The sequence below is a fragment of the Chionomys nivalis genome, chromosome 26 (assembly GCF_950005125.1).
Source record: "Chionomys nivalis chromosome 26, mChiNiv1.1, whole genome shotgun sequence".
In the NCBI taxonomy this organism is placed as follows: Eukaryota; Metazoa; Chordata; class Mammalia; order Rodentia; family Cricetidae; genus Chionomys; species Chionomys nivalis.
In genome coordinates this window covers 32,921,334-32,947,640 of record NC_080111.1, presented here as the reverse complement: position 1 = coordinate 32,947,640, position 26,307 = coordinate 32,921,334, and the positions used below count along the sequence as shown (strand labels likewise).

The window sequence follows — 26,307 nt, the reverse complement described above, 5'->3', positions numbered from 1 at the left end:
AACACTGTTTACTCCTATCCTTTGGATTTTGGAGGACTTGTGAGGTACAGGCTTCATGGGAATGAGATGAAGAGTGAAAACTCTGAGCAATCAGTAGTAGCACTTCTGAGTGCTTGGCAGCAAAGTTTTAAGATTTTACCTTTGGTTTTAATAGATTATCTGTGTGACTGGCTCTTGATCTTGGATCAATTCAATGATGGATTCATAATTTGAGGGTATTACTAGAAGTGGGGTAGAAACCGACTATGGTCTAGTTGCAGGAAGGAGAATGTCAAGGAAGGATTTATCTTGTTCCTGGACGTGCATTCTTTCCTCCTCCACTCCTTATCTTTCTTTCTTCCTCCTTCCTGGACGCCATAAGGAGAGCACCTCTGTTCTACCATATGCTTCCAGACATGATATTCTTCCTCACCTTGGCCCCAAAGTAGAAATGCTGGCCAACCTTGAACTAAAACCCCTGAAAACATACATCAAAACAAACCTTTCTTCCTTTAGTTGATTTAGTTTAGGTATTTTGACACACAAAAGGCATACACTTGTGTGTCAAAATACCTAAACTAAATCAAAAGATGCCTACAGACATTCTTTTCCAGAAACCAAAAGGCTCTCTGGAAACTGGTAAAGTTGTCTACTAAGCATCCACTGGAGTCTTTCTCAGGAATTTCAAATTTATCATGCTCAAAAAAAAAAAAAAAAAAAAAAAGCAAAGCAACCCATCACACATTAAAACTCCAGAATAAACCAGATGCTGGTACATGCCTTTAGTGCCAGCACTCTGGAGGCAAAGGCAGGCAGATCTCTGTGAGTTCTGGAATGGTCTTGTCTATAGTGAATTCCAGGCCAGAAGGGCTACAAAGAGAAACCCTGTCAGGAAAACAAACAAACAAACCACAAAAACACCTCCAGAATGAAAGAATAAATTTGATAGGTAGCTTAGAATGGTAACACACACACTGAATAAAATCTTTGTTAATAAATATTTGTTAATAAATCTTTGTTAATATTGGGTCCACTCAGATATCCCAAGAGGCAATCACTGTTTCAAAACTTAAGCAAACTCTCAGTTTATTAGCAACCTTACCTGCATCTGCAAACACATGTGCCTGCACCCTACCTTTTGTGAATGATTATCTAGATTAGGTTAACCTCCAGACATGTCAGTGGCATACTATTTAGATCTGGTTAAGGTGAGATGATCTACTGTGCAGCATCATTCCATGCATTGGTCCTAGACTCAAAAAGGAAAAATCAAGCTGAACAAACATTATCACTCTCTGCTTCCTCACTGCAAATGCAATGTGACCAGTTGCCTCAAGCTCCTACAGTCAGGAGTTCCCTGTTGAAACAAAACTGTTCCCTTGAGCCATGAACCAAAATAATTTTTGTAATGGTATTTTATAGACAGGAAAAGTTACTGAAACAGCATATCTAAATGTTTCTACCAAGGCTCATGTTGAAATTGTGAGGAATTAAGAGGTGGTACAGACCAAGAAGGACCATGTTTGAGAAAAACCATAAAAGGTTCCTCTTTTGAATGAATTAAACTATTCCTCCATTAATAAACTAATGGTTTGTTCCCAGAGTGAGTCTCTTATCAGAACCAGTTTCAATTCATCTCTTATAAACCCCTCCCCATGTGATGCTCTGGGCCACCCCAAAACTCTATAGGGTCACCATCATCAAGGGCCTCATCAGATACAAACCCTCATCCTTGGATACTCCCAGCCTTCAAAACAGTGCACTGATTAAACTCTTAGTTCCTATAAACTACCAGTCAATGTATCGTTAGTAACAAAGTGACAAAAACAGATTACGACAATGTAATATAGTCACATGTTCCGGGAATTCACAGAATGTGATCATCTTGCAGAGACATGATTTTGCCTTCCACCATGCCCAGACAAGCAATCAGCATATAGTCTCTCAGTATCCATGGAAGAATGGTACCAATATATCCAAATTATAATCAGGATACCAAAATCCATGGGTTTTCAAGTCTTTATTCTTATAAAAAAAAGGGGGGGGTAAACCATGTACATTTAACTTACAGACTTTCTCACATATACTTTTAAGTTATCTTTACCTTTATTAGTTAATAATATGCAAGTGCTATATAATTTTAAAATATGTTTATATAATAATGACAAAAAAAGTCCACATGTTCAGTACAGCTGTAGTTTGTTTTAGCACTTCCCACCCAGAGGTACTAGGATTGAACCCAGACTTAGATGATGTCAGCAAGTGCTTCATCATTGAGATATATCCCTAGCCCCTATATGACACATAGTTGGGTGTATCTGAGGATACAGAGCCCAATGATAACATAGGGCTGTTAGGGGCCAGACACCATGTTTTGAATCAAAATGTGCCATGACTTGAAGTAACTCTATATACTAAGTAATACAACCTGTCCAGATTTGGATGCTCTCATTGATTAACTCTCAAGGTAAATCAATGAGCACCAGTCAAGAGATGAATAAGATTATAAATCTTCTTAATGTGTCATAGAAGAAATAAGTCAGTAAGAGATGGCACATTCCTCTTCCCCTTACTGGCAGGAGGCTGCCCTCTACAGAACAATTAATTACCCAAACCACTATGATTCAAGGATGAGAGATTTGAGGAAGTGGAAATGATTTCCTTCTCTGCTACACCACTAAACACTGAAGTATTTTCTTCTCTTCTTGTCCTACAGTGGAGAAGAGATGCTAGATGACTGCTAAGTTTAAGCAATGCACTCAAAGAACTAAGAAACTTGGAATAGGATCTTGGTCTTTTGTTATGGTTAGCTCAGAAAGCATTCTATAATATTCACTACTATAAATGTCATTATTAACACACACATGGTCATCCATTCTCTTAGTAAAATACATTGGCACTCACTGAATCATTACTCAAAGGCATTTCAAAAGGACTGCAAAAACTGAGTTGACAGATGCATATATGCCTAGCACAGGTAAAACAAGGTGACCCACTGCTTTCTTGAGTGTCCTTTATGTGGTCGTTGGTGCTTTTTTTTTTGCATTTTTGTGCATTTTACTGATTTTGCAATTTAAATGCCCTGGTGTTTAGGGTTCATACTGAAGTATGCATAAGTGCAAAATGAGGCTATGAAATAACTCAAATAACTCAGTAAAGTACTTGCTACCCAAACATGAAGACCCGAGTGATGATCTCTAACATCAATGTAAAAAACTAGGGTAGCAGAACATTGCTTGCAATCTCACTCAGTGCTGGGGAGTATTGTGTGACATTATTCCTGGGAAGATGGGAATAAAAGTCTACTTACCCAAAATAGGGAATCAATGGCAAACCAAGTCCAGATACTATCAAAGTCCAACTTGGTAAACTAATAAGTTGTATTGGGGTTACTTATAGAAATATGGGTAAGGGTTTATTCATAAGACCAGAAATGACTTAAAGACAGCTACATCACCAAAAGTCCACCCCAGCTAGAAAGCTGGAAACCTGAAGCACATTGCGTAGCCTAGAGGCAGTTCAACCAAGTGGCCTTTCCTGGTAGTCCAGTAGTCTGAGCCTCTTACAAACAACTATGTAGGTCTGTTTCTTTCAGGAAGCTAGGTTGGTCTGAGTCTCTTCAAGACAGCCCAGCTAGCAGTATAAAGTATCTTGGCTTGACTTGAAATTTGGTGCTTATGTACTCCTAGAGAATCTGGTCAGTTTCAAGAACTTCCGGTAGCTATTTTGAGTTTACTTATCTAAGGAGCTTCCCTGCAGGATGGAGTGTTTCACCTCCTCTTAGAACATCCTGTTGTTTCACTTTCCTTTTTACAACCTACAGTTTAAGGTTCCTCCAAAATGGAAGGCTTTGATCTCAGAAGAAACTAATATACAACATGGAGGAATAGACAGGAGGATCCTGAGAACTTGCTGGCCAATTTAATCAATCACTGAGCTGTGAAAGAGACCCTGTCTAAAAAGTTCAGAATAAATAAGTATACAAATGTAAGAAGTCTAGGCTGTGTCTAACAGAAAACACAGGTGTTAGAAAAGCTGCATTTAAATGAGGTGGTGGTGGCACATGCTTTCAATCCCAGCACTCGGGAAGCAGATTTCTGTGAATTCAAGGCCAGCATTTAGGCATGAGTTAAAGTGTTGTGTCGAGTTCAATGCTACCAAATTAATAATGCATGTTAAGGTGTTTTTGGACCGAAGCACACGTGCAACAGTTACAGTGTATGTACAAAAGCATCTATAAACCTAACCCTGGGTTTCCCCTAAGGAGTAAATGTTCAGTGACTAGTAACTTAATGTTATAGTGATTTTATAGAACATAACCAGAAATAGTTTGTATTCTAGCTCTTTGCTGCTGTGATAAACACCAAATTTGCTTAAGAGATGAAAGGCATTATTTTAGCTTACAAATCATTGTCTATCACTGTGGGAAGTGAGGGAAGGAACTCAAACAGGAACATGAACAAGAAACCATTTCGAACATTGCTTCCTGGCTGGCTCAAGTTTAGCTAGCTTTCTTAAATAACCCAGGACCACCTGCCATAGTGGACGAGGTCCTCTCACATCAATCAACAACCAAGACAATACCTAACATACAAGACTACAGGCCAATATGATCTAAGCAATAGCTCACTGGAGGAAGAATCTCTTTTTGAGTGATCCTATTCTGTCAGGTTAACAGTTAAAGCTAACTACGATTTTTTGTATATATAGTTATTTTGATGGAAATATTGTTATTTAAATGTTTTGTTTGATGTTGGGGATTGAACCTGGTGCCTCATGTGATAAGCACAGTTACCACCAAGTTAAACCCCTAGCTCCAAATGTTTTAAGTGTGATACATGATCAACAATTTCCCCTCTAATAAGCACTTAGAGGAAAAATCTAAATGCTGTTGCTTTAATTTTTGCAGTGCTAGGGAGTGAATCTAAAAATTAGAATAACAAACTTGATGAGATGGCTTAGCAAATAAAGGCACTCGGCACCAAACCTAATGACTAAGTTTGTTTGATTCCCCTGGGATCCATGTCTATGTGGTAGAAGGAAAGAACCAACCCCTTAAAGTTAGTCACTGGTTACCACACACACAGTTTAGCAGGGTATTTACCTGGGTGCATGTACATACACACACACACAAACCAAGAAATATAATAAAATTTGTATTAACTGTATGTATATAAGTCAACACTTTCTTATTAAAAATGCAAATTTTTTTTTCGAGACAGGGTTTCTCAGTATCTATGGAGCCAGTCCTGGAACTAGCTCTGTAGACCAAGCTGACCTCAAACTCAGAGATCTGCCTACCTCTGCCAACCGAGACCTAAGATTAAAGGCGTGCACCACCACCGCCAGATTATCAAAACTGTCACACAAAGCTTTAGAAGTTTCTAGATAGAAAGCCACAAATACTAAACAGATAATCAGGATGAAAAACATGAGGACCTGATTGCGCCAAGGTATGGTTGAGAACGTTTATTGTAGATCTGAGGGAGCGAACAGCCAGAGGCATCTTGAAGGATCTAGACTGATGGCCAGCAGACTGAAACTGAACTGGGTCATGAGAGAAGAGGAGTAGGGTGGGGAAGAGGAGCAAGAGAGGAAAAGAGGTAGCAAGCAGAACAAGAAGAGAGGCATGGAACAAGTGGCCAGGAGTGAGCCAGAAGGCCAACAAAACCAACATGTCTGAGTTATACAGGAATCTGAAGCAAGGGGGAAGGGAAACAGAAGCCCAGCAGCCACTGGGAAGGAGAAGTTTAGAGTGGGTGGTGCAGGGAGAAGTGCTGGGAGGAGCCACAGGTACTGAGTGAGACCTATCCTAGATTTCTTTGGGACCTGACAATATCCAACTTGTTTAATTACTGGGTCATTTCTGAGACAAAAATAAGTATCAGTTCACTAAAATTTCATCTTCTCCTTCAATGTGTGAAGTTGTTATGAGCAGTTAAGAGTGCCTGACAGACTTATTTTTCCCAAATCTCCTTATAACCATCTGGTAAATCCATGACTTGTTTACATTAATGTAATTTAACAGAACCTGTTATCGTTTTTTAAGAAGCAGTCACTAGACATAAACGGAATGCTCTCACTGAAAATGGGCAACTGTGTTTAGCAATAATTAAGTACTTCTCTTTACATCTCCCTGCCAATTCAATCGTCAGTCAAGTTAAATAACTTACTTGGAAGAAAACAAACAATGACACTAATTTCTTTAAGGTTATTCCTTTACACTGTGTGAACATGTGTCACCATCATTGGTTTAATACAGAGCTGAATGACTGATAGCTAGGCAGGAAGAGGTTAGGTGGGACTTCTGGGAACAGAGTGATCTTGGGAAAAAGAAAGGCAAGGTCGCTAGTCATACATGGAGGAAAGAGGATAGTCAGTACAGTGTAAAGATAACCAAGCCACGTAAAAGAATGTAGATTTAAATATATGGGTTAATTTAAGTTATAACTGGCTAGGAACAAGCGTAAGTTAGGGCTGAGCTTTCATAATTAACAATTCTCTGTTGTGAGTTGGTGGCACAAAGAAAAAGTCTCCTCCATAATTTACATTAAGTTTGCCAAGCCAAAAAGTTAAAAATAAAAAGTAAAAAAATCTGGTTGCTGCATGAGTTTTAGTGAGGTATTTGTTGATGGGTCTGTAATAAGTAGACACTGCCAGCTGCATATCCCACATTCAAAAAAAAAGTATCACTGTCTTGGGTTCATGGCACTGTCTTGGGCTCATGAAAACTTTGAGGAGCTAAAATAAAACTTCCATTCTAGACTGGAGCTGGCACAGTAACAAAATAAAAGCTGTCACTCTTCATGTGAAAACTTACTAAGCATGGGCAGTGATGAATTGCTGAAGTTATTTATAACGGATCTGTAATGCATGTATTCTCTGTGGCATAATAATGTTATAGAGTCTGGCTGGTGTTCCCACCAGAAAACGATGTTCTAGCTTATGAGGGTGAGACAAAGATAAAATCTTGGCTACAACTTAAGGCATGAAAGAAAGCCAAAAAGAGACATCTAAAGGACCAAAGGAAGCTGTCAACATAAGAATTTAATACATGGCCAAAGTTAGCAAACAAAAATTCCATTTAGACCTTTAGATGGGAAATTTTTTCAAGATAGTGAAGAATTTGTATAGTGATATTATTTATAGAAACAAACTACATGGAAGACAGTAAAAAAAATTAATAATAATAATAATGAGCCAGTATAAAAGAACTACTGCTTCCTCCAAATGTAGCTTGACCACTTGGTAAATCTCTAACAATAGGAAATCATCATCCAAAAACTGGTAACCTCGCAAGCACCTTTGTGCAGCATGATCTAAAACATGGAGGTGATGAGGCCTGTACAATCTATTTCTACTAACTCATCTAAGAATAAATAATGCAATTTAGCCACCAAAGCAATATTGAGTATTAGCAATATGAGTCAGAGACTCAATTTGAATACAAGCCTATGTGCACATACATAAGTATTTTATGTATGCACAATTACACATGATGGGAGCTTGACTATAAACAGACTATACATATATATATATGTATGTATATAGATACATACAGATACACACAAATATATATATATATATATATATATATATATATACACACACACACACACACATATATATTAATTATGTGGGCCTAAACCTACATGAAGGATAACATGAGAAAATAAATCTTTTCTTGCTTGCTTCTTTGTTCTTTCAATAAATTAAATTTAGAGAGGAAAAAAATGATTGGGAAAACATGCTAACAATTGTCTCTGTTAACCTGAGCTGGACATTTATAAAGAATCCTTGAATCATTTTCCATGGTAAATCCACAAACAACAGTATCTGTGTAGTGATGAGGGAGCGGGCCTGCTTTTGGTCCCGCCTGGCTCCCGCATGGTTAGCTTTACACCCAAAATAACAACACACAAATTGTATTCATTTAAACACTGTTTGGCCCATTAGCTCTAGCCTCTTCTTGGCTAACTCTCACATCTTGCTTAACCCATTTCTAATAATTTATGTAGCACCACGAGGTGGTGGCTTACTGGGAAAGATTCTAGCCTACATCCGTCTCGGGTCGAAGAATCATGGCGACTGCCTGAGGTGTCTGCCTCATTGCCTTCTTCCCAGCATTCTGTTCTGTCTACTCCACCCACCTAATTTTCTGCCCTATTAAAAGGCCAAGGCAGTCTCTTTATTAATCAATGAAAGTAACACATAGACACATGACCCTCCTATATCATATCTGCTACAAAAAGCTTCTTCCATTAAAAAGAAAAGTGTAAAAGTCAAGACTGTGGCAGATGTCTCTAATTCCATTACTAGAAAGCAGAAAGCAAAGGCAAAAAGATTAAGAACCTGAAGCTAGACTGGGCTACAAACTAGTTCAAGGCCAGTCTGGTTACACTGTAAAACCATGGATACAAAGACAAAAAATGTTCAAGTGAAATTTTTTTTTTTACCAAATTCAAATGTATGGTTTAAAATAGAAAAGGATAAGACCCTCCTTTCCTGCCACTGTTTCATTCCTAAGGAATAAAGGTCTAGATTCAAATCCTAGTTCTGCTAAATCATACGTATACACCTGTAGTAAGTCAAGTATCAGTTGCTCCAGCTATAATGACTATGTCCTCCATGATTTTCCTGTGTATTTGGATACATATTAAAAACATTCATATTAAATATGGTAATCCATGTTAAATATTAGTATCCCAACAACCTGTTATAGAACAAGCTTTTTTCATCACTCAACATCCAACACTAGGAATGGGTAGAAAAAAGAAAAGGACAAAATAAAGAGGAAAATTAGAAACCCAGAGTCACACCAAGCCCCCGTCTTATTTTCTGAAGCTCCCTCCATCCTGTAGGGCTAGAGTACGAAGCATCAGAAGTAGAACAGTAGGTATCAAAAAGCTTACTAAGCAGATGGGAGAGACTACAGATAATTCTTTACTCAAGGTTTACTAGAATTCTTAGTGATTCTTAACAAGAGTAGGGGCTGCAAAGGTACAAAGAAGTGACAGGCTAGACAATAGGTTTATCTACTCATACTTAATATTTATAAATAAGCATTTTATTAATTCAAAGAGTACATATTTAAAAACAAAAAAAATGAAAAACACTATTACAACTGGTTTTTTTTTACAGTTTGACAGGATAATTTTAATGGGCTACACAGAAAGCTAACCAGAAAGGTTACACAACAGGAAAAGGCATTCTGGAGAAACATTCCAATTTCATAAAACTAAAAAACTGAGAACACAACCTACTTGCAATTTTAGGTTTATTTTTCCCTAGTAAGTCTATTCTGCAGACCTTGAAAGGTGAAGATTTCTAATACCCATGCTTGTTGTGTTCCAAATATTAATTATTAATTTAAGGAAAAATAAATACCCTTATCAAGGAGTATTTGTCAATTAAGATGGCTCATTGTTTGCCATGTAAACCTGGTGACCTAAGTTCAATTCCTGAAACCCCTTTAAAGGTGAGAGGAAAGAACCCACTTCTTAACGTGTCCTCTGATCTCCAGATACATGCTGTGGCAGGCATGCTTCCTCCCATCATGAATTCACATAAACACAATAACCAAATTTTAAAAATTAAATCTGAATTATAATGATAGTAGATATTTTCCTGTTACAGTGTGGCAATGTCCTCATCCAAATAGCTATGAATTATTTGATAACTTAACTGCGTCAAAGGTCAGTTAAGAAATCAATTTCCACTGGGTGGTGGTGGCACAGGCCTTTAATCCCAGTATCAGGGAGGCAGAGGCAAGATTTCTGAATTCAAGGTCAGCCTGGTCTACAGTGTGAGCTCCAGGACAGCCAGGGCTTCACTGGGAAACCTTGTCTCAAAAAAACAAAAACCAACCAAACAAAAAAGTTTCAGAAGTATCACACACTTAACACCACTATTTTAGTTAGGGTTTCTATTTCTGTAAAGAGACATCATGACCACAGCAACTCTTATAAAGGACACCATTTTATTGGAATGGCTTACAGGATCAGTGCTTTAGTTCATTATCATCATGCAGGCAAACATGGTTACTGGAGAAGCTGAGACTTCCTCAGGCAGCAAGACTTGATCCACTGACCACGCCTGAGCCTCTGAGACCTCAAAGCCTGTCCCCAGTGACATACTTTCTCCAACAAAGACACACCTAGTCCAGCAGGGCCATACTAAAATCAGGAACCATCTGGCTCGACAACCTTTTACCTAAGAAGTTTACTAAATTGACAAAGCTATGGAATTGGTCACTATTATAAATGGAATCCTGTACACTAATTAAAAAGAAGCATGTCTTTATAAAAGGTGACCTATTTTTATTCTTTCCTCATTATACCGCATTTCCTCCTCTGCTCCTTTCCTTAGGCCTGCCGGCCATTACTTTACGGTATCCTTATCTGTAAAAGATGACTCACATGAGAACAAAGGTCAGACTTCAATACTAAGTATTAACTTATGTATGTGAGCCATCAACCCTATCTCACTCCAACTGCTCTTCAATGTTAAGGAACTGAAAACTATTTAAAACACAAGGGGGGGGAGACAGACAGAGTACTGAAACAACTTAAGCCTCTAGATATACATCGGGAGTTTCAGCGGTCAGCACTTTCCTTCCTGCACTTCCTAAACCCTGCCAAAACCACAGCATAATGTGTCCCAAGTACTATGCATTCCTTCACACACATCACAGCAAATGAGTATATCTTTCTTTCATCCTAGGGATGACAAACCTAAATTACAATATTGTCAATTTTAGTATGATAAATTATCAAAAATATTTCAGATTTTAACGAAAACGGGATTCTTTTTATAACTCAACAATAATCTATATTCATTAAAACTGTAAAAAATAGGTCTCGAGAGGTGGTTCTTCCATTAAAGGCTAGGCTCACAACCAAAATGGCAAAACTTTAAAAAGTATTTCTTTAAAATAAACGTTCCTAAAGATTAGTTTAACTTCAACTGATTTTTAGGTTATAAAGAAGCCGGGCGATGCTGGCGCATGCCTTTAATCCCAGCACTCGGGAGGCAGAGGCAGGCGGATCTCTGGGAGTTCGAGGCCAGCCTGGTCTACAAAGGGAGTTCCAGGCAGGCTCCAAAGCTACAGAGAAACCCTATCTCGAAAAACCAAAAAAAAAAAAAAAAAAAAAAAACCAAAAAAAAAAAAAACCTTTAAAATTCTCACTTGCAAGATTATTTTAAATTATTGTATATAATGTAGAACAAAACTTTGAGAGCAAAAGAAAGCTGATATTATTTAATCTATAAAATAGCACTAAGCTGATTTTATTAATTTTGGTAAGGATATACAAAAAATGTTTGTTATGAGCACACACCTTTAATCCCAGCACTCGGGAGGCAGACGCAGGTGCATCTCTGTGAGTTCAAGGCCAGCCTGGTCTACAAGAGCTAGTTCCAGGAAAGGCTATAAAGCTACACAGAGAAATCTTGTCTTGAAAAACCAAAACAGAAAAAAAAAAAAGAAAAAGTCCACAGTTATAGTCATATGGTTATACTGCAAACCACATCTTTGATACAATTCAAAGATTATTTCTTAGGCTGGTAAAATTGAATAAAATTGAACAGTGAGTTCAATCTCAGAACCCACATGATAGAAGGAGAGAATGTCTCCTGCAGGTTATCCTCTTTCTCTCTCTCTCTCTCTCTCTCTCTCTCTCTCTCACACACACACACACACACACATACAAACACACACACACACACACCCCTAAATAAACAAATAAATGTAAAAGTTTTAAAAAATTCTTTACTGTGAACTACTATAGAAATAGCCCATTGCTACAGAAACATTTTGTCAACAACAACAACCACAGAAAGAAATACTACAATTTTAGAAGAAGTATCTTTGTCATATGAGCTTTTCACCAGTTTCTTGTTAAATGACCTTATGACAACATACACTTAAGCATGTTCAGTCTTCTATATATCTCTTCCTTCCTTAAAGTTTGAACTCTAATCCCCACCTTAAATTAGCCAAACCCTGAACGACCCAGTATTATCAAGATTAGTAAAAGGAATTGATTGTCCCTGCATTTTCAGTAGCTAGCTGTATAAGATGCTACGATTATCATTTCAGAGGCAACAAAATTTGCTGATGGCATCTTCCAGTCTGAAATTTTCCATACATAGCTGATAGTGTATTTGCATGTTGATTTTTTTCTTTTACTTTTGAGATAAGGTACTACTAAATGGTCTAGGCTGACCTTAAATTCCCAATCCTCCCATCTCAGCCTTCTCCCCAAAAGATGGTGGGAATACAGACTACCATGTATCGCTAGTACTTGTGCTTGTTGAGGCTTATGTTCTGAAATACCAACAATAATAAATAAGAATTTTGGATTTTTACTTCCAAATTTCAGACAACAGGTGATAAGCTACGGGTAGCTGGTTCTAGAACTAACCCCTCTTGAGGGTCTTCTACTTTTTGTTAGAAAGAAAAATGTAGATTGGTACATCAGAAATCCAGACATTCGCCCAAATAGTAACAGTTTTTTTTGTTTTTGTTTTTGTTTTGTTTTTTTGGTTTTTCGAGACAGAGTTTCTCTGTGGTTTTGGAGCCTGTCCTGGAACTAACTCTTGTAGACCAGGCTGGTCTCGAACTCACAGAGATCTGCCTGCCTCTGCCTCCCAAGTGCTGGGATTAAAGGCGTGCGCCACCACCGCCCGGCAACAGTTGTTAAAGTAGAGTAGAATATGTTAAATGTTTCTCGAAACCCAAGAAGAGACACCAAAGGGTGCTGCTAGGCAAGGAAATGAGACACTGAGGTCTCATCATTGTAATTCAGGCCTTCAGTATATCATGCTATACTTTGTAATCACAGGACTCTCCACCTTTCTTGGAGTATACTTCCGAATCTAAAGGGCAAATCTCAGATCAAGATACGCTGCCATCAAGTTGGCTGGTTCCAAGACAATGGTAGTGAGTGCTACAGCAGCCAAGAATTCCTTGGCACAGACTTGCTTAAATGACACTGGCAGCAGCACTGGCTCTTCTTTTTCTATCTCGACTGTTACTATAGCTCCTTTTGCTAAATCCGCCTCTGAGTTTAGACAGGAGCTAGATGGCTCATAATCACCCAGCAGCTGCAGCTGAGCAATACTCAGCTAATTGTGGCACTGGAGCAGCTGAGAAAAGAAAAAAGAAAATATATACCCTACCATAGCCACACAAACGGCTGTACCCAGTACTTGTTAAGACACCAAGATACCTTAATAAGAATCAAGTATTTCCTTTAAGAAGCAGCAACTGGATCTTGCTAGAGGACTTGTATTTATATTATAAACCAGTTTAAATGTGAAACAAAGGTGACCTAGCCATGTAGCCCTCAGAACAATAGAAGAACTTACTAAAACTTCCTGTAAATATTCACACAGGGTCAGAGTAACAAACATCATCTTTACAACAAGGCAAAGTTCCTGTGACATAAGAACTTGGCACAGATGCAATCTCTTCTTCAGTGCTCCATTACAACAATGTAAAGCAACAAAATCAACAGCTAAAACAGCACACGGCTACACAGAACAAATAAAGCAGCATCTAGCAACTACACTGTCTCTGAAACGCAACCCAACAGTCACTGCTTTCGTCTGCAACAAAAGTATATTATTTCTTCAGACTCTACCCACCTCATTAAGTGTCAATAAGGAAAAAATTACTACATAACAAGAATCTCATGGGAATATCAAAACTAACAGACGAACTTTTTAGTTAAATCATTACTACTCTGGGGAAAAAACAGAATGAAAGTCAAGACTTGCTATATCACTTTTGTCATGGTACCTGATTTTCTCAAAAGTAGGTACTTGATAACAGAACAACATCCATTCATTCAATAAACATTTTGATTACTTACTATTACTTACATTTAAAATTAGTAAAGCATAATGCCTTCTCTCAAAATATCAATATAACAACAAAAACTATGAGTATTTCTATGAAAAATACTCTTTTTCAAAATTATCTCATTATTGTACATCTGGAAATGTGTGGTATTTTCAAGGCAGTTATACATACAGGCTAGTACATGACAGTTATGATGCAGAAAGCCTAAACCTGTTAGCAAAGGAGAGCCCAGGGAGTGTTCTAAAGTCAGTCACCAATGATTAAATTTTTTTAACAAAAAGGGGAAAAAATTGAAGGATGTGACAAGAAACCAGGTTATTCCCCCCAAATTATTAGTTTAATCCAAACACCATCTATACTGCATTACACTAGGCATCTTAAAAATATGTTCACGTAAAATATAAAACCTACGTACAGAAAAACACACAACTATATGACTTGATGAATTAAGATAAACACATCCACGACCCCAAGGTTAAAAGAACTTTCCTAACCAAGCGGTGGTGGCGCACATCTTTAACTCCAACACTGGGAAGGCAGAGGCAGGTGGATTACTGTGAGTACCAGGCTAACCTGGTCTACAGGGCAGTTTCTGAACAGCCAAGGCTGTTACAAAGAGAAACCCTGTGGAGAGGATGCTTATCACAGCTGCCTCCCTCCCTCTCAGTCTTTGTTTTTATGCAAATCACTTCCTTGTAGTTCTTTTTAAATACTAGTTTTATCACTTAAGTTTACATTTCTAGACCATTTCTAGATGTCAGAGCCTAGCAATGTTCTTTTTTAAAAAATCTGTGTATGCCTCTTTCCTAAATCATGGCAACAGGAGCTAAATATATTTTTTTAATTTACCCATAACAATAAGCTATTTAACCACTAGTACTATGCAATTTTAGAACTACAAATAAATAAAGATTAGTAATAATTCATTTGTACTGGATCACTAATCTTCTTTCAGCACTTATAAACACAAAAATAAAAATTTATTTGCACAAACAATGATTTTTTGGAGTTTTCTCAACTAAAAACAAACGTTTGACTATATGTTAATATTATCCTTTGACCATCAGACGAAAGTCTACACCTCTCCCAGGAAGACAGGTCAGGGCTGTCATTTCACTTTCAGTTAACAGAAAGGAGTCAATTTTGTGGTTTGTGAAGTCAGCAAAAACAGGCTGCAAAATTAAAGCTATGTTAACATTACCATGGTTATGGCAAAGTACATATTTTAAGAGCCCTTCTAGCTTTTATGCTAGAGACATGAATACAAACTGTCTTGTTTTAATCAAAGGTTTTAATCAAAGCAATAGTTTTGGTTTTTTTCAAATTTAGGACCCTCTGAAATGTTAACCAGTATCTAAATTCTTCACTGTGGTTTAGCTGGTACTCAAAAAATAAGATATAGCTAAATGATGACATGGCTGGAAGAAAGGAAATATTCCTCCGGTGTACAACTTTCATGCAGTTTGTGTTCTCTCATATGTGATGCATACAAGAACTTCCGCTTTTAATTTAACATCCTCTTACCTGTCCACAGCCACTGGACTTCTTAATAGATTTGAACAAGTATTTCACATTAAGTTCATATCACAAATGCACATTTTACAACATTTTAAATTTAGGAATTAAACAAAATGTTTAAATATACTTTCAATTGTTAAGATACTTTTGGTACAGTAATCTTACAGTATAATGCACAAAATATACTACACCATGGTGTCCTGGGAAATCACCTATATGAAAACAGACCTGTGGGACACACATACATAACAAACGACAGAGCTGCAAAGTTGTGGGTGTACTGCAGACTTTTCACTTATTTATTTTGATAACTGTCATTAACCATTTCATAACTGTTTCGATCACTTATGTAAAAAAAAAAAAAAAAAAAAAGCCCACACTATGCCCCGTTCACTACAGAAGTCCCTATACCAGAAACGATATTCCCAATTTCTTAAAGCAGCTCTTCCGCGTGTCCAATAAAGCAAATGCTGGAAATAATTACCAAAAAGCAAAACAGACTCTCAGACAAAATTTTCATGAACATAGGATAAAGAGCTGAACCCAACACGAGGCAGAGTGTCGGGGCACCTTTAAAAGAGGCCGCTGAATATAACAATTCCCATCACCTTCAACCCCAAACAAAGGAAAACTTTATAAACTCGTCGCGGTTTTCAATCAAACCTTGCACAGTCGGATGCTCACCAACTCCCACCCCCACCCCACCCCACCCCACCCCAGCCCCACGTCCCAGTACCCGCTCCGGAAAGTTGCTGCTGCGGGCGTCAGGCGACACAGACCTCCAGCCGCTAGGACAAGAAGGGGCCACTCCCCTGCCTCCCGCTCGCCCTCACTCGCGAGTGACCCGACGCCCTTTAGGACGCAGGGTGCAACAGCGGCTCCGACGTCGACTAGACTACCAGTCGGACTCTCGCAGGATCGCGAAAGACTAGACGGGAAGGGGGACCGAGGCTGGGGGCCAGCAGGTAGCGCGCCCGGGAGACACGCCCGCCCGCCCGCCCGCCGGACCGCAGGAGGGAGAAGTTTTTCCACAACTTCCCGACTCCTGGCCCCGCCGGCAGACAGCGGCAGGAACGGCGGCGCCTTGAGAAGCCGGGGAGCGGGAGGACGGACGCCGGGGCCTAGCGCTGCCCGGCCGGGGTCAGCAGCCTCCGTCGCGAGGGCCCGCCGCGAGCCTACCTGCCGTCTGGCCGCACTCGCACGGGTCGCTGCGGAGAGACGGTGGCCGGCCGAGGCGCACACCCGCGTGGCCCTCTCTCCGTGCTCCGTCTCCTGCTCGCGGGGCGCCGGGAGGCAGCGACGACCGCACAGCCGGCCCGGGACGCGTTACTTGAGGAGGAGGGAATTCCCGGGCGCCCGCACCCCACGGCCTCCCTCTCTTCTCCTCCTCCTCCTCCTCCTCCTCCTCTAGCCGCCGGCCCCGCCCCTCCGTTCCCGACGGGGGCGGCAGCGCGGGGCGGGGGCTGCGGCTACCTGCGCGCGCCCGCTCACCGGAACTCGCGCCCGGCCGCGCTGCCTGCTTCGAGCGCCTTCCGGCGCCGGATCTCTGTGCGGGGTCCGCGCGCGGCCGGGAGGCCAGGCCGTGTCACGCCTGCCAGCCCAACATGGCGGCGGGGGCCAGGCGGGTTCCTGAGGGGGCGTGAAGAGAAGGCGGCACAGGCCTGCGGCGCCCTGCCCTCCCGCGCGCCGACTACCGCGACGGGCACAACGGAGCTCGGCCCGGCTCTCCGTAGCGCCGAGGGGCGTGGGACTATGTTTTGTGGGGTGGCCGGGGTTGAGGTTCTTTGGGGAGAGTTTGACTTTTCGTTTCTCAGCCTTATGTCTGCGCAGTCTTTGTCACTGATAGTAAAATCTCAGCCCAGCCGCATGAGCCAGCGGGGCGGTGCTGACACCCTGGTCGGGATCCAAAAACGTTCTCGTCTGGCCTCTTTCCGAAGCTGGGATCCTGTCCCTGCCCCAGAAGCTTCCTGTTGACTGTAGGTCGAACCAGCCTTGCCGGGAGAGGAACCGAAGCTGAGTTGTGTTGGCAACTCTCCCAGGAATGGTGGCTTTCACTTGGTGCGGGACAGCATATTATTTGATCCTACTAAGAGGGAACCCAGACTGTAGCTCTGCTTGACAGATGTTAAAACTCAGGCGAGGGCCCTCTAAAGGGGCGAAGCCACGATGAAAGAGTTTTCCCTTTCCGAAAGCCATGCATCTTTTTTCTGTTTGCCTTGTAGAAAAGGAAGGGTTCAGAAGGAACTGGGGTAAAGATGAGAGGCAAGGTCAAGAGACTTAAATCTAGACGCGTCCTGCTAAAGCCACTTCAGCCTTGTCAAACCCTTGATTTCCCTTTTGTATTTCCTGTTTGGTGGGGATATCCGAAGTATTGCTGTGGTTAAAGGACTCTTGGTTTCCTTTGTGGCTTTCAACAAAGTTTAGAATCATCTTCGGCATATTCTCAATAGCACCACCGACTGTGTCATTGTTCTGGTATTTTGGAACTTAAAGGAAAAAAAAACTTAAAAGTTTTTTTTGAAAGTTTCAAAACAAAGGTATTGGAATTCACATGAACAACTACATGTAATGTAGAATGATGCTTTATTTTGCCATTGACTGTCTGGGGCATTAAGTTTTTCATGTTGATGTATATTCCATTTTTCTTAAAACTAGAATTTTACCTATTTGAGCTGTTCAGTTTTTAAACCTCCAGGTATAGTAGAAATATGTGTGCCCCTAAACGCAATCTCAAAAACAAAACAAACAAAAACCCTTCCCAATGTTAGTTTAACCTGCTTTGAATTTGTTCTGTATGTTTTGTTACTTGGTTACTTTTTTTGATACAGGATCTTGTTTAGCCCAGGCTGGTTTTGAACTTGCTGTGTAGAGGATGGCCTTGAGCCCCTGCTTTACCTCCACCTCCCAGTTGCTGGGGTTGCAGGTAGGTGCCAGCGCACACAATTTCTGTATTTTAAGGTAGGGAGAGGGCATCAAAATCACACCTACAAATTATGTATTACATTTAATGGCTATTAATTTTAGAAATATTTAAAACTATTTTTTAAGAAAGTGACAGAATCTAGAAATTTTTGCTGAGTTTGGTATTACAGAAATTAGTCTGAGCTAAAAACCTGTTTGTGAAATGGACAAGTGAAGGATGTCAGCCCCTGGTTCCCTCTTGCACAGTGTTGTGGTGTGATAGGACCTATCTTGAAGCTTCCGGGAAAGTCAGCCCTAGGGAAGAAGGGGAAGGTCAGGGGAAAGTTTAACTATATTAGGTATTTCTAAAACTAAGATATTCTTATTAAAGCTTTTTAGTGCTTAAAATTACTTGGCTGGAAATTTGAATTATTAGAAATTGAACTGATACACAATGGAACCTGTGATTCTGCCTGGAAATGTTTTTGTTTAGGTTAAACTTCTGCTCTCAGGGAGAGATCTGCCCCCCCCCCCCCCCCACACACACACACACTAAGGCCCTGATGATGTCATTTTCTCTTCTTGTAACTGAAAGGCCAGCTGCTTTGCATAAGGTGCATGCAGTGTATGATCTCAAACACCAGACAGATTTTTCAAGATGTCTTTTATCCATTAGAACAAGATATCCTTGTAACCACATGGCACCTGCTGTTATCTATACCACCTTGACTTTGTCTTTTCCAGCTGGCCATGCATACTCCAAGGACCCATCTAGAAAAAGCACAAGAGCTTCCCTAAACTAAGACTTGTAGGATCAGGCATTTCTTCTTGAGTGTGAGGGTCATTGTGCTGAGCTCTCTGAAGCAGTACAGTGATAGATCACTTTCTTTCTTTTTTTTTTTTTTTTTTTTTTTTTTGGTTTTTCGAGACAGGGTTTCTCTGTAGCTTTGGAGCCTGTCCTGGAACTCCCTTTGTAGACCAGGCTGGTCTCGAACTCACAGAGATCCGCCTGCCTCCCGAGTGCTGGGATTAAAGGCGTGCGCCACCACCGCCCGGCTGATCGATCACTTTCTTAAACCTTGTATTTTCATTACCTTGTACTGGACATGGTGGTTTTGTTTTTGTTTCCTCTCCACTGTCTAAGAGAACTAGAATAACAGGCATGTGAACATGCCCTACAATGAGTACACATTTATATGAAGTTCAGCAAATCCACCCTGTCTTCTTGATGCTTTTTATTGCTTTCTCTGGATTTTAACTTTGTGTTTATGTGGTACCTCCACTGATCCAGGGCTGTTTTGTAACAATCTAGTTTTTGCTTTTTCATCTTCTTTGGGATCCATTGACATAGTCTCTGACTTGAATCCTTCTAGTTTCTTTTTAGTTTGGATTAGGCTTAGAACAAAATCCCCACTTTCAATTCTCGCTCTTACTATTCATGCAGCTTGCTTCTTCTCATAAGTCTTGCCTACATTTTCAAACTCATTCCAAGTTGACATTTCATTCTGCTCATTTAACTGCAACTTCTACACTGAATTTACACTTGACATCCTATGTGTGTCCTCTGCAGAGTGATATATAGAAAGTCGTGGTTGTTGGTGCTTTTTGAAAAAGGGAATCTATGGATCTAGAAATGTAGCTCAGTTGATAGAGAGCTTGCTTAGTCTACACAGAGCCACAGAGCTGTCAGAGCTGTAGGTTCTATCTCCAGCACTAGGTAAACCCTGTGTGCCAGTAATCTCAGAGGTAGAAGCAGCTGAGGAGGAGTTCAAGGTCATCCTTTGCTTTGTCTTTTTTTTTTTAATTTATTTATTTATTTATTATGTATCCAATATTCTGTCTGTGTCTATGTCTGCAGGCCAGAAGAGGGCACCAGACCCCATTACGGATGGTTGTGAGCCACCATGTGGTTGCTGGGAATTGAACTCAGGACCTTAACCTCTGAGCCATCTCTCCAGCCCCCCTTTGCTTTGTCTTGAGTTCCAGACCTGTTGTAAGGGAGACTTGGCTGATGAGGAGAAGGATATGGGGAGAAAAGTGTATCTAAGATTTTCTGAAAATTAGTTCTCTACCTAGTAACTGGAATTTAAACCTGTTCTCTGAATACATGTACTACTAATAGCAGGCTTCAATCTGGAATTTTGAGTATTTATTTTTAATTTGGGGAGAGATATGCACCGTGGTGCTTTGGAAGGTGAGATCACAGCTTGGGGAAGTTGGTTTCTCTTTCACCATGTGGATCCTGGAAATTGATTGCAGGTTCTCAGTTTTTGTGGCAAACACGTTTACCAGCTGAGGCATCTGTCTGGTCCTCTAGAATTTTGAATTTTGAAAGTAACTCAGATTATTCTTGGAGCTGGACTTGGATTCCCCATACCTTCCTTGTTTCCTGACTGAGCCTGCTTCTCTAGTCTTCCTGCTGATTCTCTAACCATACTCTAATAAATTTCTTTCGGCTTAAGTACAAAGTCTGTACTTTGCAAGTAAGAAACCCAATTTAGAACCTAGCTCTTGAGAGACCAAAGCAAAGCATCAGGAGTTCTAGGCCACCCTCAGCTACATACTGAGTTCCAGGCTAACCTAGGCACCTCCTGTCTCAAACGAAACAAAAACTCCCAGAAAACAAAACACAATTTTGTATTTCTGTCAGTCACCTCAGTCCTGTGAGGGCAGGATTTCCTGCTTTCTGTACAGACTAGAAGTGGGGCACTTAAAGGGGATTTTCACAGAGAGGGATAAAGGAGCTGCACAGCCAGTGGAGATAGGAGCTTGCAGGAGCCCCAACACAGGTTGATGTGGTTCTTGCCAGGCATAAAGCTGACATCAGTCCTCTTACCTACTTGAAGCAGTCAAGGCTTTGAGATCATGGCCTCACTCTTCCCCTGAGCACTAATGCCAACCCCAGACTCCTGTTCAGCACAGTTTGGACAGCAGCTACCTAAACTGGAATACGTTGAAAGCCATCATCTCCTCCCATAACCTGTATTTGCAGTTCCTATAACAACTCATTCCTAGAATGAGTAGCCTTTGTTGAGTATTGGGCCTGTGCTTTTCTGATCCCTTTAGCTGGTGTGTAATCATATTGGCAGTGTTTCTGGCCTTGCGTTTAAACTCCTTTAAATTGGTACCAGCTTGCTACTACTTCTGGAAATCTTTACACATGGATTAGGAGAAGTAGAATCTAACTTTGCTTGAAGGTAAGATGTGTAAGACTTTAAGACAATTCTGAAGCCATTTTGACAATTCTGAATCCTCTCAGCCTCCGTGCCATAGTGCTTCCCCTCCTCCCCTGGGAACCAAGGACCTAACGCACGTACTCAGTTCCTGAACAATTACCCATATACGTATGTTTTGGTTCAGTCCCCTGGAAAACGGGGTCAAAATGACCTCTTACCTCACCTGATATGGCAACAGCTCTCCAGTCAATTATTGGTAATAGCCCTTTCAAATAAGCCAATCAAAATAGTCAAAGAACAACCCCCCTTGTTTCTGTGGCCCCTTTAAAAGTAGCCTGTGCCATCTATTCGGGGTCCCTCGGCTTCCCGAATGCTGGGGGACCCTGTCATGACAGAATTAATAAAATCCTCATGCTTTTGCATCGGCTGTGGAGTATGAAGTGGTCTCTGGGGGCGACTCCTCCTCGGTGTTTGGACGCTAGAGTCCAACAGATGTTGAAGTTAGAATGTTTACCAGAACTGATAGTTTAGAAAAGAAACTAAATCAAGCAATGTCTTTTAAGTTGATTAAATGTGACCATGAAGCATGAAATATTGATATTAGGAAGCTCTTTAATAATAATATGTTTTACTAGGTGATGCTAGCTTGGGTTTAAGCTTTTCAAACTTTTTTTTAAAAAAAATCTAAATCTGAAAATTTTCATTTTTAGCTACAAAGATCACTTTTTCATTGGTGACTGACAAAATTTTGAAACTTGGCTCATCATAAACTACGATGTCTTTAATCCTTTAACAAAATGTATTCACTCTGACTTGTATGTGAGTAGGGATTTTGATTAGTTGAATTGTTTTTTGTTTTTTTTCTTACTAAAACACATAGTGGTGCTTGCCTTTAATCCTAGCACTTAGGAGGCAGAAGTCTACCAGGGCTACACAGAGAAACCCTGTCTCAGAAAAGAGAGAGAGACCGACTTGCGTATGGCCGAGGGTGTAACACAGAATCGGGTGTTACATTTGGTGAATTGTGTTTTAAGTCATGTGAATGAATGTGTTAATCGGATCAGCAATGCAGATAATAAAGTTGATAAAACACCAGCAACACAATGGGGAATATTATTTTAAGGTGTGTGATGTTTGTTTATTTATTTGGTTTTTCAAGACAGGGTTTCTCTGTAGCTTTAGCATGCACCACCACCACCTGGCATGTGACTTTTGTTTATGCTCCATTTGTTTAACTCTGTGAAGCTGTTATTTTTTGCCTGTCTAAAACATGATGGTCTAATAAAGAGCTGAACAGCCAATAGCAAAGCAGAACAAGAATAGGCATGCTTGGCATATAGAAAGTATAAATAGAAGGAGAAACCATGAAAGGAGAAGGCAAGTACAAGGGGAGGAGGATGTCAGGGGCCCTGCAACCCAGTCACCCAGCCAGCCACAGGGTAAGAAGGAAAGTAAGACATAAACAAGTAAGAAAAGAGGCTGGGCGGTGGTGGCGCACGCCTTTAATCCCAGCACTTGGGAGGCAGAGGCAGGCGGATCTCTGTGAGTTCGAGACCAGCCTGGTCTACAAGAGCTAGTTCCAGGACAGGCTCCAAAGCCACAGAGAAACCCTGTCTCGAAAAACCAAAAAAAAAAAAAAAAAAAAGAAAGAAAAGGAAAAAACCTAAAGGCGAAGGGTAGTGGGATAATTTAAAGTAAGAAAAGCTAGCAAGAAACAAGCCAAGGGAAGGCCAGGCATTCATAACTAAGTGTAACACCCGATTCTGTGTTACCCCCTCAGTACAGTTTGTGCACCACTGTACCGTACGCGAGTCAGGCAAGGGCCTGGAGATTGAAAGAGACCTGGTCCAATCCAAAGGAGATCGACCGAATGCCATTTGTTTAACCTTGGCGAAAATCCTTATATACCTCGCTGCACAAGGATTTCCGCCCAGGCAGATGAGAAATTACCACACCAAAGATGGAGTCAGCAATGCCCTACAGCTAATCACCAGGCAGGGCAGGGGGAGCACAGGAACAAACAAAATGTTTTAGTTGGCTGACCAGAAACTGTCCTCAAGATGAACCCCAAGAACAAGGGTAGAACCAGGCCCTACAACTAAGAATAAGCCTCCATGTGTGATTTATTTGAGAGCTGAGTGGTAGACTCCCCCAAAGCCAAAAGAATAAAATGTCACACAATTGGCTGTCTTTTTTTTTTTTTTTTTTTTTTTTTTTTTTTTTTTTTTGCTTTTTTCGAGACAGGGTTTCTCTGTGGTTTTGGAGCCTGTCCTGGAACTAGCTCTTGTAGACCAGGCTGGTCTCGAACTCACAGAGATCCACCTGCCTCCCAAGTGCTGGGATTAAAGGCGTGCGCCACCACCGCCCGGCTTGGCTGTCTTTTATTGATCCCCACACTATCCGCACAGGACTTGACTACAGCTTTCATTGAATCCTCAGAATATCCTTTGGAGGTTAGCAGGCTTATTTTCGGTTTGGAGCTCTCAAGTCTGAGGAGGACTTAAACACAATGAGAGGAGCTTTTCTAAAATGTACTGAGAATCTTAATGATTTCAAAATATATTCTCACAAGAATTACAGTATTTCCAGGACCATGTAAAACCACAATTATTTCTCCCTAATTCTAGAACCAAAGGTAAATTGCTCATTTAAAAAAAAAAAAAGCCGGGCGATGGTGGCGCACGCCTTTAATCCCAGCACTCGGGAGGCAGAGGCAGGCGGATCTCTGTGAGTTAGAGACCAGCCTGGTCTACAGAGCTAGTCCCAGGACAGGCTCCAAAGCCACAGAGAAACCCTGTCTCGAAAAACCAAAAAAAAAAAAAAAAAAAAAAAAAAAATACATAGCTGAAGCTGAGTATGGTACATATATCTGTAATTCCAGCAACTGGGACCAGTCTGGGATAATAGTGAAATCTCTTAAATATAAACGAGATTTTAAAAATAAATGCACAACAGAAAAATGTGAGGTTCTATAAACTCATTGAAAATTCTGTTATGATACTATATCCCTAAGAAAAGATTGGAACAAACTTAAATGTCTGAGACTAATCTTAAAAGAATTAATTGGGGCGCCGGGCGGTGGTGGCGCTCGCCTTTAATCCCAGCACTCGGGAGGCAGAGGCAGGCGGATCTCTGTGAGTTCGAGGCCAGCCTGGTCTACAAGAGCTAGTTCCAGGACAGGAACCAAAAAGCTACGGAGAAACCCTGTCTCGAAAATCCAAAAAAAAAAAAAAAAAAAAAAAGAATTAATTGGGGTGGGAAATCAGAAGGGGGTGTGGGAAGGACTAGGAGGAGAGGAGGGAGGGGAAGCTTCAGCCTGGATAAATAAATCTATTTTTAAAAAAATATTAGATAAGACTTTCTGGCTATTACAAATAATGCCACTGTGAACATAGTTAAACAAATGTCCTTATAGTATGATTGAGCATCTTTTGGGTATATTGCTGATTCCTGATTGATTGATTCCCAATTTTCTGAGAAACTGCCTGAGTTCCCAAAGTCCAGTTGAAGAGTGGGAGGAGTGAGAATATGAGCAAAGAGGTCAAGACCATGATGAGGACACCCACTGAAACAGTTTACCTGAGCTAATGAGAGTTCACCAACACCAGCCAGACTGGGAAGGAACAAGTGTATGACCCAACTAGTCCCTTTGAATGTGGTTGACAGTTCCATGGCTGGGGCAGACTGTGGGGCCACTAGTAGTGGCACCAGGATTTATTCCCTACTGCTTGTACTGGCTTTTGGGGAACCTATTCTCTTTGGATGGATACCTGGCTCAGCCTAGATACAGTAGGGAGGGTCTTGGACCTTCCCCTCTCTGAGGAGTGGATGGGGGTGGAGTGGGGAGGGGGCTATGTGGAGGGAATGGGAGGAGGGGAGGGAGTGGAAACTGAGATTGGTATGTAAAATGAAAAAAAAAATAGTTTGTTTTCTTTTTAATAAAAAAAGACTCTGATTACTAGTATTTTGCAGTTATTCACTCAGATGTCTACTGAAACCTGCATAAACCATGTTTTTTAAGCAAAAACCAAATACCTGAAAAGCAATTGTATATAAAATATACAATTTTATACAATGTTAAAAATTTCCGTGTTAGTCTGTCAAGGTGAGATGACCATAGTTAAACTTTGCATGATAACCGTAGTGATAAGACCCCATAACAGTTAATAATATCATGTGAAGCAATTTTCTTTTTTAAAAAAAGATATTTATTTATGTACACAGTGTTCTGCCTGCATGCCAAAGGAGGACACCAGATCTTATTCTAGATGGTTGTTGGGAATTGAACTTTGGAAGAGCCACCTGTGCTAACCTCTGAGCCATCTCTCCAGCTCATGAAGTAATATTCTTTTTTTTTAAAATATTTTCTATAGTTTATTTAATGTGCATTGGTGTGAAGGTGTCAGATCCCCTGCAACTGGATCTTCAGACAGTTGTGAGCTGCCATGTGGATGCTGGGAATTGAACCCAGGTCCTCCGGAAGAGCAGTCAGTGCTCTTAACCACTGAGCCATCTCTCCAGCCCCTGAAGTAATATTCTTAATATCTTAAGATCAGTTTATTCATTCATAGAACATTTACAAAGCACCACCTACTGCATTATATTTTAGTCTATATTAAACATTTTGTGGGTTATTTTTTTTAAGCCCTGGCTGTCCTCAAACTCATAATCCTCCTGCCTCTGCCTCCTTCAGCAAATCCTACCAGCATGTGCCACCATTTTGTGGTTTTTGGTAATGTAGAGAAACAAGATAGTGAGACAGACACTAAAGAACTCAGAGAACCACCTGTCTCTGCCTCCGAGTACTGGGATTAAAGATGTGTAACACCACTAACAAGAATTAGCAGATTTTCAAAGACTATTAGG

General features: G+C 40.5%; 1 protein-coding gene across 3 annotated transcripts in view; it reads right to left on the bottom strand.

The window, feature by feature from the left end:
- Window positions 1-16,969, bottom strand: part of Yes1 (YES proto-oncogene 1, Src family tyrosine kinase) — a 72,023-nt gene extending 55,054 nt beyond the window's left edge. For 2 of the 3 annotated variants that reach the window (XM_057758537.1, XM_057758536.1), the window contains exon 1: window positions 16,544-16,755. The gene's annotated coding sequence lies outside the window, so the exon portion shown is untranslated. Of the gene's footprint in view, window positions 1-16,543; window positions 16,756-16,855 lie in introns of those variants that run through there. The other variant, XM_057758540.1, reaches the window with a different exon arrangement.
- Between the last annotated feature and the right edge of the window lie 9,338 nt (window positions 16,970-26,307).